At 37.4% G+C, this 18,916-nt stretch overlaps 1 pseudogene; it reads left to right on the top strand.

Annotated features, from left to right (window-relative positions):
• The first annotated feature begins 3,379 nt into the window (after positions 1-3,379).
• Positions 3,380-4,750, top strand: LOC101106038 (chromobox protein homolog 1-like; annotated as a pseudogene).
• The last annotated feature ends 14,166 nt before the right edge of the window (positions 4,751-18,916 follow it).

The raw sequence follows: 18,916 nt of genomic DNA on the forward strand, positions 1-18,916 counted from the left end.
TTCAGAGTTTTCAGAACATACTAAATGAACTTGATGAGTCTTTTAACTACTCTATGCCTTACTTTACAAATCATAAAACAAGTTTATAATTAAATATATAGATTATGAATTTTGATGATTTCCCATAGGAAAAAGAAATTTCTTTTCAACTTTTGCATTGTAATTTAATTCCTTCCAGTGTTGGATTAAAAAATGATCCTCTATAGTCATTATAAGCACCACACTACTTTACATGCCTCCTGTATGTGAGAAACATGTATGCAAGTCAAGAAGCAACAGTTAGAACTGGACATGGAACAATGGACTGGTTCAAACTTGGGAAAGAACTGCATCAAGGCTGTAAATTGTCACCATACTTATTTAACTTCTCTGAAGTGTACATAATGCAAAATGCTGGGCTGGATGAAGCACAGATGGAATTAAGATTGCCAGGAGAAATACCAGTAATCTCAGAAATGCAGATGATACCACCCTAATGGCAGAATGCAAAGAGGAACTAAAGAGCCTCTTGATGAAGGTGAAAGAGGAAAGTGAAAAAACTGACTTAAAACTCAACATTTGAAAAACTAAGATCATTGCATCCAGTCCCATCACTTCATGGCAAATAGATGGGGAAAGAATGGAAACAGTGACAGACTTTATTTTCTTGGGCTCCAAAATCACTGCAGACAGTGACTGCATCTGTTAAGTTAAAAGACGCTTCATATACGATAGTATACATGTTTCCATGCCATTCTCCCAAATCAATCCACCTTCTCCCTCTCCCACAGAGTCCAAAAGACTGTGCTATACATCTGTGTCTCATGTTGATGTATGGCAAAACAAATACAATATTGTAAAGTAATTAGCCTCCAATTAAAATAAACAAATTTATATTTTAACAAAGGACGCTTACTCCTTAGAAGAAAAGCAACGACAAATATAGACAGTGTATTAAAAAGCAGAGACATCACTTTACTGACAAAAGTCTGTATAGTCAAAGCTATGGTTTTTCCAATAGTCATGTACAAATATGACATTGGACCAAAAAAAGGTTGAGCACCAAAGAATTGATGCTTTCAAACTGTGGTGCTGAAGAAGACTTTTGAGTCCCTTGGACAGCAAGGAGATCAAACAGTCAATCCTAAAGGAGATCAACCTTGAATATTCATTCGGAGGACTGATTCTGAAGCTGAAGCTCCAATCCTTTGGCCCCATGATGTGAGGAGCTGATTCATTAGAAAAGATCCTAATGCTGGGAAAGATTGAAGGCTAAAGGAGAAGGGGACAACAGAGGTTGAGATGACTGGATGGCATCACAGACTTGATGGACATGAATTTGAGCAAATTCAGGGAGATAGTGAAGAATAGGAAAAGCTGGCATGCTGTTGTTCAAGGGGTTGCAAAGAGTGTGATATGACTGAGTGACTCACAACAATAGTCATTAGCATAGAAATGAAAATTAGAAATTTCCATGAGGGAACACAGAGAAGAATGTATAAAAAAGGTTTACTATATTAACTCCCTGGTTTGACCAAAATTTTGTTGAGTATTTCTAATTTTATGGTACCTGCCATACATCAGTGGGAGGAAAAGGATTTTTTTAAAAAAATGCAGTGCCTATCATTGTTTAGATATAAAATAAAATTATTTTCTGAGTTGTATTTAACATATATTTTTGAAAAGAGGTAATGATAGACAACATTCACTGAGTCTGTATTATGGGACAGTTACTTTGCCAGGCATGTAACAAGATCAACTTTATTTAATTCTTAGACCAAATCTGCAAAACTGATTTCATTATTTTAATGCAGATAATGAGGTTAACTCTGAAAAAGGAGTACTTCTAGTATAAAAATATATTTTAATCTCATAAAATCATAGACCTAGAAAGACTTCATTCATTTTCCTACCTCTAAGGCTTGACTCTATATAAAACATCCCAGAAAAATTTAAATGTATCATTTTTTAAAACTTTCAGGGAAGGTAATTAACTTTCCTCCCTTGGAGCATAAGCAAGTTTTATAATCAGCAAATTATTTTTGTATATAGTTCTGATCCTCTTTCACTCAATTTTAAAACTATAGCTTTTCTAACCTTCATGGTTTTCATAAAATGCCCATTACTATATTTCACATGAGAAATTGTCATATACATGAAGACAATTTTTAAATACTGATGCAGAGAGTATTAATTGTGATAATTGGTAACACTGCATTTATTTAAACTAGTGGCAAAAATAGCCCACTAATGAGAGTTAGATCAGAGAATTTAAGATCCTGATAACAAGTTAGAGATAGTTTAACAGGCTGTAGCATCAAAAATGAAGAAGGTAATAATCATGGCACATTTTTCTAAAAAGAAAAAAATGACCTGAATAGAAGCAAATGGGAAGAAGGAAGGTTAAGGGAGAAGTTCAAGTCCACAGACAATCCTGGGAAATAGGGATACAAATTCCATTCTGTTGGACCTCTCATGGGGCAACATTCTAATCTTTCTTTTCTTACCTCAGATTTGTTGTCTTATTGGAAATTTAACTTTTTTTTTCATTTTTTATTTTTGGCTGTTTTAAGGAACAATTACTATATAAGCCTCTATTGTTTTATTTTGAGCCTTTCCTTTTTTTTTTTCACAATTTCTGAAAACATATTAGTTTCTGTAGAACTGGCATAAGCAGCAGGCAAAGAAAACTGATTGTAAGAAAAATGTTGGTCATTTCTGTTTGTTTAAGTGCATGAATATATACCTAAACCAGCCGTTCCCTTTAATAGTCTTAAAATGCATTGTGGTTCAGTTATGAGAATGTGTTGCTGATAAGCATCGCTTTATTTCTAATGCAAAACTCAGTATTTTTAAAATTTTAACTTATAGGTTTTACCTAAAGTGAGGATTAGGGAATATTATATATGTAGACAGATAAATAGACACATCTATAAGTTAACCTTTTACTGATATATTTTATATTAATTACTTTATTGATAATTAAGCCATAGTTTCTCAATAAAATTAAAAGTAAGGAAGGGAAGTGTAAAAATAAATAAAAGCTGAAAATTAAAAGAGAATTTTTAAATGAGTTATATGTTAAAGTGGGAAAGGAAATTTAAAATTTCAAAGTAAAAATGAATTAACACAAAAGAGAGACTATTCAATGCCAAAACCTAAATGCTGTTACAATAAAATGTACCTGGATAATATTTTACTCAGTTGCTTCAAATATCTACAACAGAAGGAATGAAAGTGACTGAAGTATTAAACTTAGAAAAGGAGCCACAAAATGCAACCAAAGAAAACAGAATAGAGTTATTAAAGTTTAAATTAATGAAATATAAGGGAAAAGAGTAGAATAAAAACATAAACATTGACCTCATTAAAAAATAAACAACAGGGGAGGGCCGTTGGCAGGGGCCTGCGGTACGCCGCTTCAGTGAGGGGGCTCGACAGTGGTCACCCGGCTTGTTGCTTTTCTGGTCGCCACTCCCCCGGCCGGCCGGACAAGACCCGCCAGTAGCGCGGCACCGATTCCTCTCGGGCTTGTGGGCGCTGCTCTGAGCGGCGTCATCCTTTATACCAGAAAGCTGGCGGGCACTATGGGGAAAAAACAAAACGAGAAGAAAGTGGAGGAGGTGCTGGAAGAAGAGGAAGAAGAATATGTGGTGGAAAAAGTTCTAGACCGTCGAGTGGTAAAGGGCAAAGTGGAGTATCTCCTAAAGTGGAAGGGCTTCTCAGATGAGGATAACACATGGGAACCAGAAGAGAACCTGGATTGCCCTGATCTCATTGCTGAGTTTCTGCAGTCACAGAAAACAGCACACGAGACAGATTAATCAGAGGGAGGCAAGCGCAAAGCTGATTCTGATTCGGAAGATAAGGGGGAGGAGAGCAAACCAAAGAAGAAGAAAGAAGAGTCAGAAAAGCCACGAGGCTTTGCCCGGGGTTTGGAACCAGAGCGGATTATTGGAGCTACGGACTCCAGTGGAGAACTCATGTTCCTAATGAAATGGAAGAATTCTGATGAGGCTGATCTGGTCCCTGCCAAGGAAGCCAATGTCAAGTGCCTTCAGGTTGTCATATCCTTCTATGAGGAAAGGCTGACGTGGCATTCTTACCCCTCAGAGGATGATGACAAAAAAGATGATAAGAATTAACTTTCTTGAATACCAGCCCCTGTCACATCTGACTGTGGGTTTCAAGTGGGGAAAGAAGGAGTTCTCCTTGTCTTGACACCATGAAGGTGGCTTGAGAAGATGTCCTTTGAAGAGCCAGTATATTTTCTGTGCCCTACAGCAGCCCAGGCCTTCAAAGCCGCTCCATGCTGTACAGTTTGCACACCCATCCCGGTGAAGGGGAAGGAGGGTCAGTGTTTCAAGGCAACCCGTTCTGAACTTTGCTGGAAAAAAAAAGCAAAGGGCCTTCCATGAAGGACAAAACGTAGAATGGGATGTGGGAGAGCAAGAGATACTGTAGATCTTCAAAGAGCATCTCCACAACCCACACAGCCTTCTTCCTGATAGTGTTAACTCTGCATTTTTACAGCGTAGCATGTGTGTAGTTTTTGGCTATTACTGGTGTATTATTTGGGGTGGGTGGGGTGGGGTGGGAAAGAAGGGAGATGGGTTAGGATCATTTTTGTTAAAATTTGGGGAAACGGTGAAACAAAGGAAAGAACAACTAATGATGATTGGGTTCAGTGTCCAGAATATTGTATCCTTTCAAAAAATGTCATTGGCAACCTAAATGAGGACTGTGAGAGACTGTTTAAAAGCTGTGAATGCCTGAAACTTAGAAGCCAAGGTATTCCCCTGCCTGAGCTTAATGCTGTTCCCAACAAAGGAATAAGAAGCTACCAAAGCTGCCATTTGGGAGATGGAAACTGGTTGAGGAGGAAAAGTCTTATTGGAGTGTATACACAGGCAGATCATTCTGTCTTAGAGGTACTACTCATGAAACTGACAAGAAGACCCTTTCTTTTCCTATTGTGAAGTTACAAATATCCAAGCTTCTCCATCCAAGCCACTGGTGAAGTATTTAGGGAAGGGCAGAGAGTGGTATAGGAGGTAAGTGAGTAGGGAAAGACAAGGGCCGGTGCTCATAGGGTGGAAAACTCTTGGAGCCTCTGTTTTTTGAACTTTGAAACCATTGGTGGCAGGGTTCAGTCACTGACAGCACAAGTTCAAGAGTTGAGTGATTTCAAAAGCCCTGGTCTCAGAAGATAAATTTTCATACTGGGGCAGTGGTTCACTTTAAAACAAAACAATTTTTTTAATCCTAAGAATTAACTAAAATCCAAAACGCTGTCTTGAGTCGTGAGATCCATCAGTTGTTGACATCGTCTTGATCTGCATCTAGAACTCCATTGTAATTTTTAGGCATGTGTTAGGTTTTTGTGAAAACTTTTGTTTAAATGTAAACTTCATATCAACACTGTCAGTTTTTTGTCTTAATAAAACTATATAGATTTATAATCCTTAAAAAAATAAAAAATAAAAAATAAAAAAAATAAACAACATTCATAAATGCTTAGAAATCCTAACTTAGGGGGAAAAGATTAAAAAAGAATATATGCCACTGAGGATAAGAAATGAAATACAGCCATTTCCGTAGAAGATATGAAAAGTAAGTGCTACATAGACAATAAATACTAAAAGCTAGAGGTAATGCAGACTTTCTAGTACAATATAAATTGCCAAAATTGCCAAAAGAAGAGGTATGTATTAAGAATTATAGAATTTAGTCACTACTCACTGCTGAAAACCAGGAAGTCACTAATGACTTTTAATTGGCATGACAGCAATGCGTGGCCATTTCAAAGGGATCTATCTACTCTATGAAGAAACAAAATTTACTGAATAAGATTAACAATAGAATTTTGTTCTGTATTAACATATGAAATGGCAAAGTCCAGTATCAGCAACTTATACTAGAAACTAATTTGATCAAGATTCCCCGAAACATTTTTCAGATCAATCAAGCAAGTAATAACTTTTAATGAGCACACATAGGACATGCAGCCTCTCTCCCGCCGTTTTCTTAACTCTAAATTCTGCCTTCTCGCAAATATTTTCTGATCACTTGTTATGGAAAGATAGCTCAACTGGTAAATAATCTGCCTGCAATGCAGAAGACCTTGGTTTGATTCCTGGGTCAGGAAGATCACCTGGAGAAGTGATAGGCTACCCACTGCAGTATTCTTGGGCTTCTCTGGTGGCTAAGATGGTAAAGAATCTGCCTGCTATGTGGGTGACCTCGGTTTGATCCCTGTGTTGGGAAGATCCCCTGGAGGAGGGCATGGCAACCCACTCCAGTATTCTTGCCTGGAGAATCCCCATGGACAAGAGGAGCCTGGCAGCTACAGTCCATGAGGTTGTGAAGAGTCCTGATATGACTGAGTGACTAAGCACAGCAGAGCACATGTGAAAAGATGCTCTTATCATTAGATTTCACATTTCTGTTGCAGGAGTAAGACCCTATATACCAGTAACACTATTCTGTACTCTCTCCCTTTTCATAATGTCATGGTTAATGGTGTCGGTAAGGGAGGCTTATGTATCTGAGTTTGTGTGAAAAGACAAAGTGTTAGTCATGCAGTTGTGTACTGCTCTCTGCAACCCCATGGACTGAAGCCCACCAGACTTCTCTGTCTCTATAATTTTCTAGGCAAAAATATTGGAGTGGGTAGCCAGTCATTCCCTTCTCCAGGGTATCTTCCTGATCCAGGGATCAAAACCAGGTCTCCTACATTGCATGCCAATTCTTTACCATTTGAGCCATCTGAGTATGGGTTTGGATTGTACTAAAATTCTCCTTCCAATTGGCTGTCTTTTGTAATTCAATTCAATATGCATTTATTTAGTGTCTATTAATTTCCAGTCATTGTGTTCAGTGCTTTAAGCCTAAACATTAAATATGACAATGTAATTGCCCATAAAGATTTTAAACTAAAAATAATAAAAATAATTAACCACAATAAATTCTGATGAATAGGCAAAAAAAGATGTCCTTTTCATTAAAGGCAACTGGAATGCAAAAAGGGAAATCAAGAGATACCTCGAGTAACAGGCAAATTTGGCCTTGGAATACAGAATGAAGCAGGGCAGAGGCTAATAGACTTCTGCCAAGAGAATGCATTGGTCATAGCAAACATCCTCTTCCAACAACACAAGAGAAGACTCTACACATGGACATCACCAGAAGGTCAACAGCAAAATCAGATTGATTATATTTTTGCGGCCAAAGATGGAGAAGCTCTATACAGTCAGCAAACAAAAGACTGGGAGCTGACTGTGGTTCAGATCATGAACTCCTTATCGTCAAATTCAGACTTAAATTGAAGAAAGTGGGGAAAACCACTACACCATTCAGGTGTGACCTAAATCAAATCCCTTGTGATTACACAGTGGAAGTAAGAAATAGACTTAAGGGACTAGATCTGATAGACAGAGTGCCTGATGAACTATGGACGGGGAGGTTCATGACATTGTACAGGAGACAGGGATCAAGACCATCTCAAAGAAAAAGAAATGCAAAAAAGCAAAATGGCTATCTGAGGAGGCCTTACAAATAGCTGTGAAAAGAAGAGAAGTGAAAAGCAAAGGAGAAACAGAAAGATATACCCATTTGAATACAGAGTTTCAAAGTATAGCAAGGAGAGATAAGAAAGCCTTCTTCAGTGATCAATGAAAAGAAAAAGAGGAAAACAAAAGAATGGGAAAGACCAGATCTCAAGAAAATTAAATATACGAAGGGAACATTTCATGCAAAAATGGGCTCAATAAAGGATAGAAATGGTATGGACCTAACAGAAGAAGAAGATATTAAGAAGAGGTGGCAAGAATACACAGAACTATACAAAATAGATCTTCACAACCCAGATAATCACGACGGTGTGATCACTCACCTAGAGCCAGACACCCTGGAATGTGAAGTTAAGTGGGCCTTAGGAAGTATCATTTCGAAAAAAGCTGGTGGTGGTGATGGAATTCCAGTTGAGCTGTTTCAAATCCTAAAAGATGATACTGTGAAAGTGCTGAACTCAATATGCTAGCAAATTTGGAAAATTCAGCAGTGGCCACAGGACTGGAAAAGGTCAATTTTCATTCCAATCCCAAAGAAAGGCAATGCCAAAGAATGCTCAAACTACCGCACAATTGCACTCATCTCACATGCTAGTAAAGTAATGCTCAAAATTCTCCAAGCCAGGCTTCAGGAATACATGAACTGTGAAATTCCAGGTGTTCAAGCTGGTTTTAGAAAAGGCAGAGGAACCAGAGATCAAATTGCCAACATCTGCTGGATCATCAAAAAAGGAAGAGAGTTCCAGAAAAACATCTATTTCTGCTTTCTTGACTATGCCAAAACCTTTGACTATGTGGATCACAATAAACTCTGGAAAATTCTGAAAGAGGTGGGAGTACCAGACCACCTGACCTGCAGGTCAGGAAGCAACAGTCAGAATTGGACATTGAACAACAGACTGGTTCCAAATAGGAAAAGGAGTATGTCAAGGCTGTATATTGTCACCCTGCTTATTTAACGTCTATGCAGTGTACATCATGAGAAATGCTGGGCTGGAAGAAGCACAAGCTGGAATCAAGATTGCCAGGAGAAATATCAACAACCTCAGATATGCAGATAACACCACCCTTTTGGCAAAAAGTGAAGAAGAACTAAAGAGCATCCTGATGAAAGTGAAAGAAGAGAGTGAAAAAGTTGGCTTAAAGCTCAACATTCAGAAAACGAAGATCATGGCATCCAGTTCCATCACTTCATGGCAAATAAATGGGGAATCGGTGGCTAACTTTAGTTTTGGTGCTCCAAAATCACTGCAGATGGTGATTGCAGCGTGCAATTAAAGGTTACTCCTTGGAAGGAAAGTTATGACAAACCTAGACGGTATATTAAAAAGCAGAGACATTACTTGGTTAATTAAGGTCCGTATAGTCAAGGCTATGGTTTTTCAAGTGATCATGTATGGATGTGAGAGTTGGACTATTAAGATGGCTGAGCACAGAAGAATTGATGGTTTTGAATTGTGGTATTGGAGAAGACTCTTGAGAGTCCCTTGGACTGCAACGAGATCCAACCAGCCCATCCTAAGGGAAATCGGTCCTGGGTGTTCATTGGAAGGACTGATGTTGAAGCTGAAACTCTGTTTTGGCCACCTGATGTGTAGAGCTGACTCATTTGAAAATATCATGATGCTGGGAAAGATTGAAGGCAGGTGGAGAAGGGGACGACAGAGGATAAGATGGTTAGATGGCATCACCGACTCAATGAACATGAGTTTGTGTAAACTCCAGGAGTTGGTGGTGGACACGGAGGCCTGTTGTGCTGCAGTTCATGGGGTTGTGAAGAGTCAGACACGAATGAGCGATTGAACTGAACTGAGACATACGGAAGTTTGAATCCTAGCTCTACCATGATTCACCATGAGCTATGCAATTTTCTCAAAAGTAATTGAGAAAAACAAACTTTCAGAAAAAGTATTATGCAGTTTTATGAAGACAATCTTATGCAAGAAAAAATTTACATCAAAAATTATATTTATAAAAAATAATAAATCTCCATGTGCAAAATTCCATATTAAGACACAGAATATTACCCATGATTTCAGCCCCGTGCTCCCTTTTCCTTGATAGTATCACCTTTTCTATTTCCTCAATTTAAAAGAACTTTAGAATTGTGTTTTTCATTGTGTGTTTTTTTTACATATGTGTTTATTTGTAAGCAGTATATAGTTGATCAAGCTTTATCTAACTCTGAAATTTATAAATGGCATCTTCAGTTCATTTCAGTCACTCAGTTGGGTCCGACTCTTTCTGAGCCCATGAATCGCAGCACACCAGGCCTCTCTGTTCATCATCAACTCCCAGAGTATACCCAAACTCGTGTCCATTGGGTCAGTGATGCCATCCAGCCATCTCATTCTCTGTCGTCCCTCCGCCTCCTGCCCACAATCCTTCCCAGCATCAGAGTCTTTTCCAATGAGCCAACTCTTCGCATGAGGTGGCCAAAGTATTGGAGTTTCAACTTCAGCATCAGTCGTTCCAATGAACACCCAGATTTGGTCTCCTTTAGGAAGAACTGGTTGGATCTCCTTGCAGCCCAAGGGACTCTCACGAGTCTTCTCCAACACCACAGTTCAGAAGCATTAGTTCTTCGGTGCTCAGTTTTCTTCACAGTCCAACTCTCACATCCATACATGACTACTGAAAAAAACATATCCTTGACTAGATGGACCTTTGCTGGAAAAGTAATGTCTCTGCTTTTGAATATGCTGTCTAGGTTGTCATAACTTTCCTTCCAAGGAGTAAGCGTCTTTTGATTTCATGGCTGCAGTCACCATCTGCAGTGATTTTGGAGCCCCCCCCCCCCAAAAAAAAAAAGTCTGACACTGTTTCCACTGTTTCCCCATCTATTTCCCATGAAGTAATGGGACCAGATGCCATGATCTTAGTTTTCTGAATGTTGAGCTTTAAGCCAATTTTTCACTCTCCTCTTTCACTTTCATCAAAAGACTTTTTAGTTCCTCTTCACTTTCTGCCATAAGGGTGGTGTCATCTGCATATCTGAGGTTATTGGTATTTCTCCTGGCAATCTTGATTCCAGCTTGTGCTTCTTTCAGCCCAACATTTCTCATGTTGTACTCAACATAAATTTGTTTGATTATTGAAAATTCTCATAATGTTAACAGAAATGTAATAAGGTAAGTGAACTTCAAGAAATATATGGAGGCTTTGCTCACCTCTTGCCTATTAGCATCCCTCAGCTAAGCCCAACATAATAGCTCTGGAGAAAAAAAAAAAAAACTTTATCAGAAGGAATTGCAAAATCACATGGCAAAGGGCTTAAACAGCAGGAGATACAATTTACATTCGTAGCTTTGCTTATTATTTTCCTGTACATAGTCATACATAGCAAAATAAAAATGTCAAATGTATATGGTCAATTTAAGATTACTGTTCTTTAGAAGAAATAAATCTATTGTCTTATGCTTTCTTTTATTTTGGGGAGACTGGAGGGAGGGTAACTTTCAATAAAAAGAGTAATGGGAGTAGTTTAAATCCAAAAGGGAATTCATAAGATGTTTTGAAGAAGTCCAATGGTGTCCTATAAAGGATGAATTCTCTCAACTATACCCTTAAGTACTATAAAAACTATAAAGGACTTCCCAAATGGGTGAGTGGTAAAGAATCCACCTGCCAATGCAGGAGATGCAGGTTCCATCCCTGGGTCAGGAAAATCTCCTGGAGTAGGAAATGGCAACCCACTCCAGGAACATTCTTGCTTAGAATATTCCATGGAAGAGAAGCCTGGTGGTCTGCAGTTCATGGGGTCACACACAATCGGACATGACTGAGAACTCCTGCTTTGTAAAAACTATAAATTTACCAACACTTTTTAATGTCAAAAATTATCCTTCCAATGGTTTTAAAAGCAACTGCTTCATAGTGCGGCAGAAAACTTTGTTTAATTTGTATGGACTATGTGAGTTTTGATTATTTATCTTGCATCTGTACAGTATCCAAGAAATACAAGGTTTGCCTAACCAAGTTCAACAGTTACAAGAAAGAATAGTACATAGTGCTCTTTCTTCGTGACCTCATTAAAAGAATGCAAAAGCTGGAGATTTAAACTCTATTTAAGTATATCAATAAAACAATGAAAATTAGATAATGAGTCAGAAACATGAGAGAAATAGAGACTGTTTTGTATCACACCCTTTCTTACAGGAAATTATCTTGTCTATCTAAAACCAAAAGGTTGAGATACATTCAACTTTGATTGCCAGTGGATCCAGGGAATTTGAAGGGGAGACGGCATAGGCGAGGAAAATTTAATTGTTTAGAAATATAAAGAGAGGTTAGGAAGAAATAGTATAGTAGGAAAATTTAGTGGAGAAAAGAGGCTGAATAACTTGGTTTACGGGGAAAGCCAATAAAACTTCAGGACAAGAAGTTTGCACCATCTACTTTAGGCCCCCGGCGCTTGTTTGAACAGTGGAGGGTGCCCCGCCTTGGGCTCCCTCTCTCACGGAACTTAAAAGCCAGAGCAAGTAAGTAGATGTGGCGAGCCTCTCCGCTCCAGATGGGAGTTCAGCCAGAAAATAGAATAAAGAAGACACGGGGGAAACCAGTCTTTCCAATGACTGGCCCATCCTCTATTGTCCAGAAAGGCCTTTTATACCTTTTTTTGTACACAGAGATTAATGGATAATATAAAATTATGCAGCATCAGCAGCCCTGACTCTTATTGAGACCAGGCTTTCTCTCTGTATACCTAGTTGTATACATAAGTTTTAGGTGATTTACATCATCTTCTGGCCAGAAGGCCAATTAACATTTTACGGACCTTTTCTGAAAAGGGTTTGTCAACCAGAAGATTTATTTGTGTTGTTCTTCCCAAAGTCTGGTGCCACTCTCAGAAAGCACTAAATAAAGTTACATTCCTACATAGCAAGGATACAACATTTTATAACAAGAAAGTGGAGTACAGTGGTTTGTGACAAAGAGAAAAGTAATTAACTCAAAAGTCTAGTATTGCTAACATCAAGACTACTATATTCCTATTTCTGCATCCCATTTACATTGACTAGTATCCTCCCAGGTGCCTAAAAGATAAAGGATATGGAGGCCTGGTGGCAAACATTAACTCAACAAACTCTTCACCAAACTAATTCTTAACTCTAAAAGGGTCTATATCTTTAAGATGTTTTGAGCTTCATGCCTCTCACAGTTGGGGGCTGTAAACAATCCATAGGTTGGTTGTAAAGTCCGGGCACATAAGTTAGAAAGCCATCAAAAGGGTTAAGCCGAGACATTCTTTTTATATGGAGGAGACTGTTAACTGAAGCCCTAAGTTAACTCTTTCCAGAGAAAAGGTGGTAATGTCGGAAGAGTATAGTATAGCAGACAGTAAACAGACAGATTTTGGTTTCAGGGTAGATGCTCAGACAGAGGAACCCTTGAGACCTGACTTGCCTTGCCCATCAGGCCTCTCTGCATGACCTTGTTATGGGTGGGATCTCCTGTGCTGACTCCCAGAATTTGATCATAGAATAGAGATAAATTTGTTTTTTATTTTAGTTGTTACTCCTTGTGTAGGTACCTTTTCAAAGAAAGTTACATTTACATTTTAAACATAATGATAAGTTAATATCATGTAGTTAGATATACAACCCATCTATGTAATTTGATTCTTTTAACCAGTTTAACTTAAGAATAGTGTCTTATATTTCCATTTTAAAATAGAATTATAGAATCATTTTAACTTTTACCGCTTTCTATTGTCCTGACTTGAGACAGGAATAGTCTTTAGTATACATATTGATCACAAAAGAAATTGTCAGGGCCTATTGCATTTATTGAGGATTTTGAGCCCAAGTAACAAACCTTGGGAAATCCTGTCCAGAACAATTAAAAGGTCTGCTAGGTAAGCTGGTATAGAGGACACTACTGGATCCCACCAGAAACTCTTTATCAGCTGGGATACCCAGTGTTCAAACGCTGTATATTTTAGCAGCTAAAACCCACCTTTGTTCCCTTCTCATAAAACACTGCCCTCTGCCAAATAGAAGAAGCTTCATGCTCCCTCCCTGAGAAGTCCATCAGTGCACTGATGGTACCAAATGCTGGTTCTTTGACCTCAAAGAGAACAAATATTCTGGTGTTATCTGGGCTTTAATAGTTTTTCCATGGGATCATTCTGAACCTTGTCCCTAGCTGAGAATAAGTTTAAAAAAATTATTTATTTTTGGCTGTGCTGGGTCTTTGTTGCTGCATAGGCTTTTCTCTAGTTGTGGCCAGTGAGGGCTACTCTCTAATTGTGGTGTGGGGGCTTCTCATTGTGTTGGCTTCACTTGTTGTGGAGAATGGGCTCTAGAGTGCGCAGGCTTCAGTAGTTGCAGCACAATAGTTTCAGTAGCTGTGGCTTCCAGATTCTAGAGCACTGGCTCAATAGCCTTGATATAAGCTTAATTTCTCCGAGGCATGTAGAATCTTCCTAGATCAGGGATCAAACTCACGTTTCCTGCATTGACAGGCAGATTCTTTACCAGAGTCACCACGAAACCCAATTGAGACTAGGTTCTTACACAGCTTTTCTCCTACTTTTCTTGCTTCTTTTTTCCCCTTTCTCTTGAAAGCATATTGTACTCTGGTTCTTGATGTTTCCCATGATGGTGTGAGTTAACAGTTATACTATATACTGGAATTTAACAATTATATAAATTAATGGCAGTCTGTGGGAGCCAAGTTCTCACTGTTAAGGGAATAGTTACATACAAGCAAGGTAAGACATCTAGAATGACTCTTGTAGTAATGTGCTGGAGACATCAATATGCACTTATGTTTAGGACAGTATAGATACAGTGAATATATATATATATATATATATATAAATAATAGATGTGTGTTCACATACAGACTAGTATGCACACATATATTTCCTTGCAGTGTCAGCTGAGGAGGCCTAGAAGCAACAACACTCCAGTGGCAACAAACACACTCAGTACCCAGATTTTGGGTTTTAATACTATTCTCCCATAGAAGGAACCAGGACTGCTTGAAGAAATGGCTGATTATACCACTGTTGAGGAAATATAAGATGTTCCTGGAGAAGCTATTAATACCACAATGTAAGGAACTGCTCAAGCACACATGTGCAAATGCACACACATGCACACACAATAATCACAATATCACAAAAGCACAGAAGCCAGTTGAAAGAGCTAACTATGGTCAAAGCTAGAGCAATTTGAGCAAAACAGTCTTGAATTATAACTCAATATATAAAGTAAGTATTCATGAGTCCATACTAATACAAATGAATGGCTGAATAAATTAATAAAAGAGGAAGAAGAGATAAAACTCCCAGGTAGAGGATTTCTAAATAGTTTAATGTATTCCACCCTTAAAAAGATGGAATAGAATTACTAGCTCTTAAGGAGAAGGCAATGGCACCCCACTCCAGTACTCTTGCCTGGAAAATCCCACGGATGGAGGAACCTGGTGGACTGCAGTCCATGGGGTCGCTAAGAGTCAGACATGACTGAGCAACTTCACTTTCACGTTTCACTTTCATGCATTGGAGAAGGAAATGGCAACCCATTCTAGTGTTCTTGCCTGGAGAATCTCAGGGATGAGGGAGCCTGCTGGGCTGCCATCTATGGGGTTGCACAGAGTCGGGACTGAAGCAACTTAGCAGCAAGTGAGCTGGGCATAGAGACCTTGAAAGAACACAGTATGGAAAGGGGGGAAAGTGTAAGACTACAATACAGAGACCTGAGAAACACCACCTCAGCCAGGTGATCAAGATCAGCATTAACAGTGATAAGCTATGTTGATCGCATCAATAACATTTGACTAGCAATGGATGTGAGCTGCTCTGGTCCACTTACATGAGAATATTTTTCAGCAGTAAATACAACAGTACTGCATGATCCATGGTGGTTGAGTTCCCAGATGCAGAACTACTGTAAAGAGGAACAGTGGTTGCAGGGCGACCCTAAGTATGTGTAGATTTGTGACTGCTGGGAGGGTCAGCAGTCCTAATCTTCACAGTGTTCAAAGGTCAACTGTATATACCCATGATAACTGTAACAGGCACCTTACCTCTTTTTTACGCAATACCCATACCCCTAGTCTCATCATGAGAAAAACATGAGGCAATGACAATAGAGGTACTTTCTACAAAATATCTGATCAATAGTTCTCAGGACTGTCAAGATATTCAGAAAAAAAGAAAAATCTGAGAAACCGTCACAACCAAACGAAGCCAAATGAGACATGACAATTAAACATATTGTGGCATCTTAAATGGAATCTTAGAAGAGAAAATGAACATTAGGTGAAATCTAAGGAAATATGAAGAAAGAATTGACTAGTTATTAATATGCACTGATATTTACTCATTAATTGATGTGTGCAATCTATGTAATTTTTCTATGTCTGAAACTATTCTAAAATAGAAAGTTATTTAAAAATTTTTACTTTGAAAGGAACCACTATTTGTATCTGACTCTCTGCAACCCCATGCACTGTAGCCCATCGGGCTCCTCTGTCCACAGCATTTTCCAGGCAATGGAATACTGTACTGGGTAGTCATTCCCTTCTCCACAGAATCTTCTCAACCCAAGGTTTGAACCCAGGTCTCCTGCATTGCAGGCAGATTGTTTCAGTCTGAGCCACCAGGAAGGCCCATATATATATATATATATATACATATATATATACATATATATATATATATATATGTATGTATGTATGTATGTATTTCTGTGTGTGTGTGTATGTGTTGGTTTAAAGTACTGTAAAAGCAAATTAGTATCACAAAATAGAACGCACATGAGATATAAGATTATATCTGAACAAAAAGTTCACTTTCTTTGTTTTTCTTTGGTAATTAGCTTGTTTCTGCTCATCTTTAGTTCTAAAATATTTTATATTGTTTTAGTATTTTATAATATCATATATATATCATACATAAATGTTATAAACTTTTACTTATTGTTTTGTAATATATGTTTTCTGTTTTTCTACAATCTTATTTTTGGATTTGTCAACAAAAGAACTAATAAAATAATTCCACATGAGTATGAAATGAAACAAGAACATATTTAATTTTTAACTCTTATCAATTTTAGGCTGATATTTCAGTAACTTCCAGGCCTCTTTTTCCTATTTACAATTCTATAGACCCTGTCTAATCAGAAATTATTACCACAGCCATCAACTAGCCAAATTCAATTTTTGATCTGTTTATTGCACAAGCCAACATACAGACCCAGTATGTACAACTTCTAACTTACTCCTGACATTCAAGAAAGAGAAATACTTTAATCTAAAAAAAAGTAAAAATAAATCTGAACATGCTTGCTAAATTCATGTGATATTTAAAAACAATCTTTAAATTAGTATTAGCACAAAACTTCATATATCATAAACCCAAACTTAAAATTTAAAGTCAGTTTTAGATTTAAAAGTTATAATTCATAATAGATTTTTTTCATGTATATATGCATGCTCTATCTTTTTACAAAATTTAATGTTACTTAAGTAGCAATGGCAACCCACTCCAGTACTCTTGCCTGGAAAATCCCATGGACAGAGGAGCCTGGAAGGCTGCAGTCCATGGGGTCGCTAGGAGTCGAACAGGACTGAGCGACTTCAATTTCACTTTTCACTTTCATGCATTGGAGATGGAAACGGCAACCTACTCCAGTGTTTTTGCCTGGAGAATCCCAGAGATGGGGGAGCCTGGTGGGCTGCCATCTATGGGGTCGCACAGAGTCGGGCACGACTGAAGCGACTTAGCAGCAGCAGCAGCAAGTAGCATATCTGTGCATAACCTATGTAAGTAAATACCACTCCTCATAAAAAAATATTAAAAGGAAAACTTCTTTTCTCTTAGCAAATATGATCTAACTGGATTTTTTTTGTTTTTTTGTTTTTTTGTTTGTTTGTTTGTTTGTTTTGTTTTTACTTTATTTTACTTTACAATACTGTATTGGTTTTGCCGTACATTGACATGAATCCACCACGGGTGTACATGAGTTCCCAAACATGAACTCCCCTCCCACTTCCCTCCCCATACCATCTCTCTGGATCATCCCTGTGCACCAGCCCCAAGCATCCTGTATCCTGCATCAAACATAGACTGGCGATCCATTTCTTACATGCTTGTATACATGTTTCAATGCCATTCTCTTCTAATTACTACCGCCTATTAGTAAATAAAGCATGGTTATATTTCATAGGCATGTCTGAATTTCACTAAGTCCATATATCATGCCAGGGTGCCAATGCAAACAAATATACGTTAGGTTTTGCCTCGAGAAAAAAACTGTCTTAGTATCACTTTTTTTTGAAACAGTCTCTGTAGTTTGGCTAAAAAACTATTACAATGGATGATAAAAATCTTTTGGTAGTCATTTTTAAGAATGCCCTCCCTTCTAAATAGCACTATGGTACTTACTAATTCCTTAATTAAAATAGTTAAAATGGTTCAATATCTAATTTATATTACTCTTCTAAGTAACAATTTAATACACTATGTGCTTTCCTTTGTTTAGTCACTAAGTCACGTGTTTTCCTTTCAGTTCAGTTCAGTAGTGAATGATAAATAGACAAACATGCACATGTGTGCTTTCACAAATGTCGGTACGGGAGTGTGCATTATATACGATCTCTGTACTCATATGCAGGATTATGTAGTAAACCATACATGCACAGATTTCACTTGATAAAAATATTGTTTTCATTAAACTATACACAAACTGCCCTATTTTTTATTTTATTAAAAATATCAAAGTAACCTATAGACTTACCATATTTATTCTATATATGGCTTATTTGAAAATGTTAATCATTGTAAACTTTGAAATTTTTGAATAAAAGTAGTTGTTATAGAAATGAAAGTGTATTAATTTTATACCCACATAATATATGCATTTATCTCAGAAGCTAAAGATGGGGAAAGGAGCAAGCGTATATAGTATCCTTAAATAAACTTTGTATATTAAAAAATAGAAAACTTAGATTTAACTATTGAAATACCAAAAGTAATGTTCATATTCTATATTTATCCAAATATCGTTTCATTTTCTTACTTAAAACATTAAAACAGAATTGAAAAAAAAGCAGATATTCCACAACTCTCTTTCTTCTAAAAGTGTTTACTAGAAGAAAATAAATTTTGTGTGGGTGATTTCAGGTGAAGATTTTAATATTTAAAGTGAGCAGTTTATCATATATTCATGTGATTACTCATATACAATGACATTCAAATATTCATTACTATTATTTCATTTGGCCATTGTATCAAAAATAAAGAAACTTAGGGGTCAAAAACTTCAAAATACATGTAAATAATACACACACATTTCTACAATTTTGATTCCCTACAATAATATAAAAATTATGTTATATAATTCTCAAATCAC

This window comes from Ovis aries, chromosome 2 (genome assembly GCF_016772045.2).
Source record: "Ovis aries strain OAR_USU_Benz2616 breed Rambouillet chromosome 2, ARS-UI_Ramb_v3.0, whole genome shotgun sequence".
NCBI lineage: Eukaryota > Metazoa > Chordata > Mammalia > Artiodactyla > Bovidae > Ovis > Ovis aries.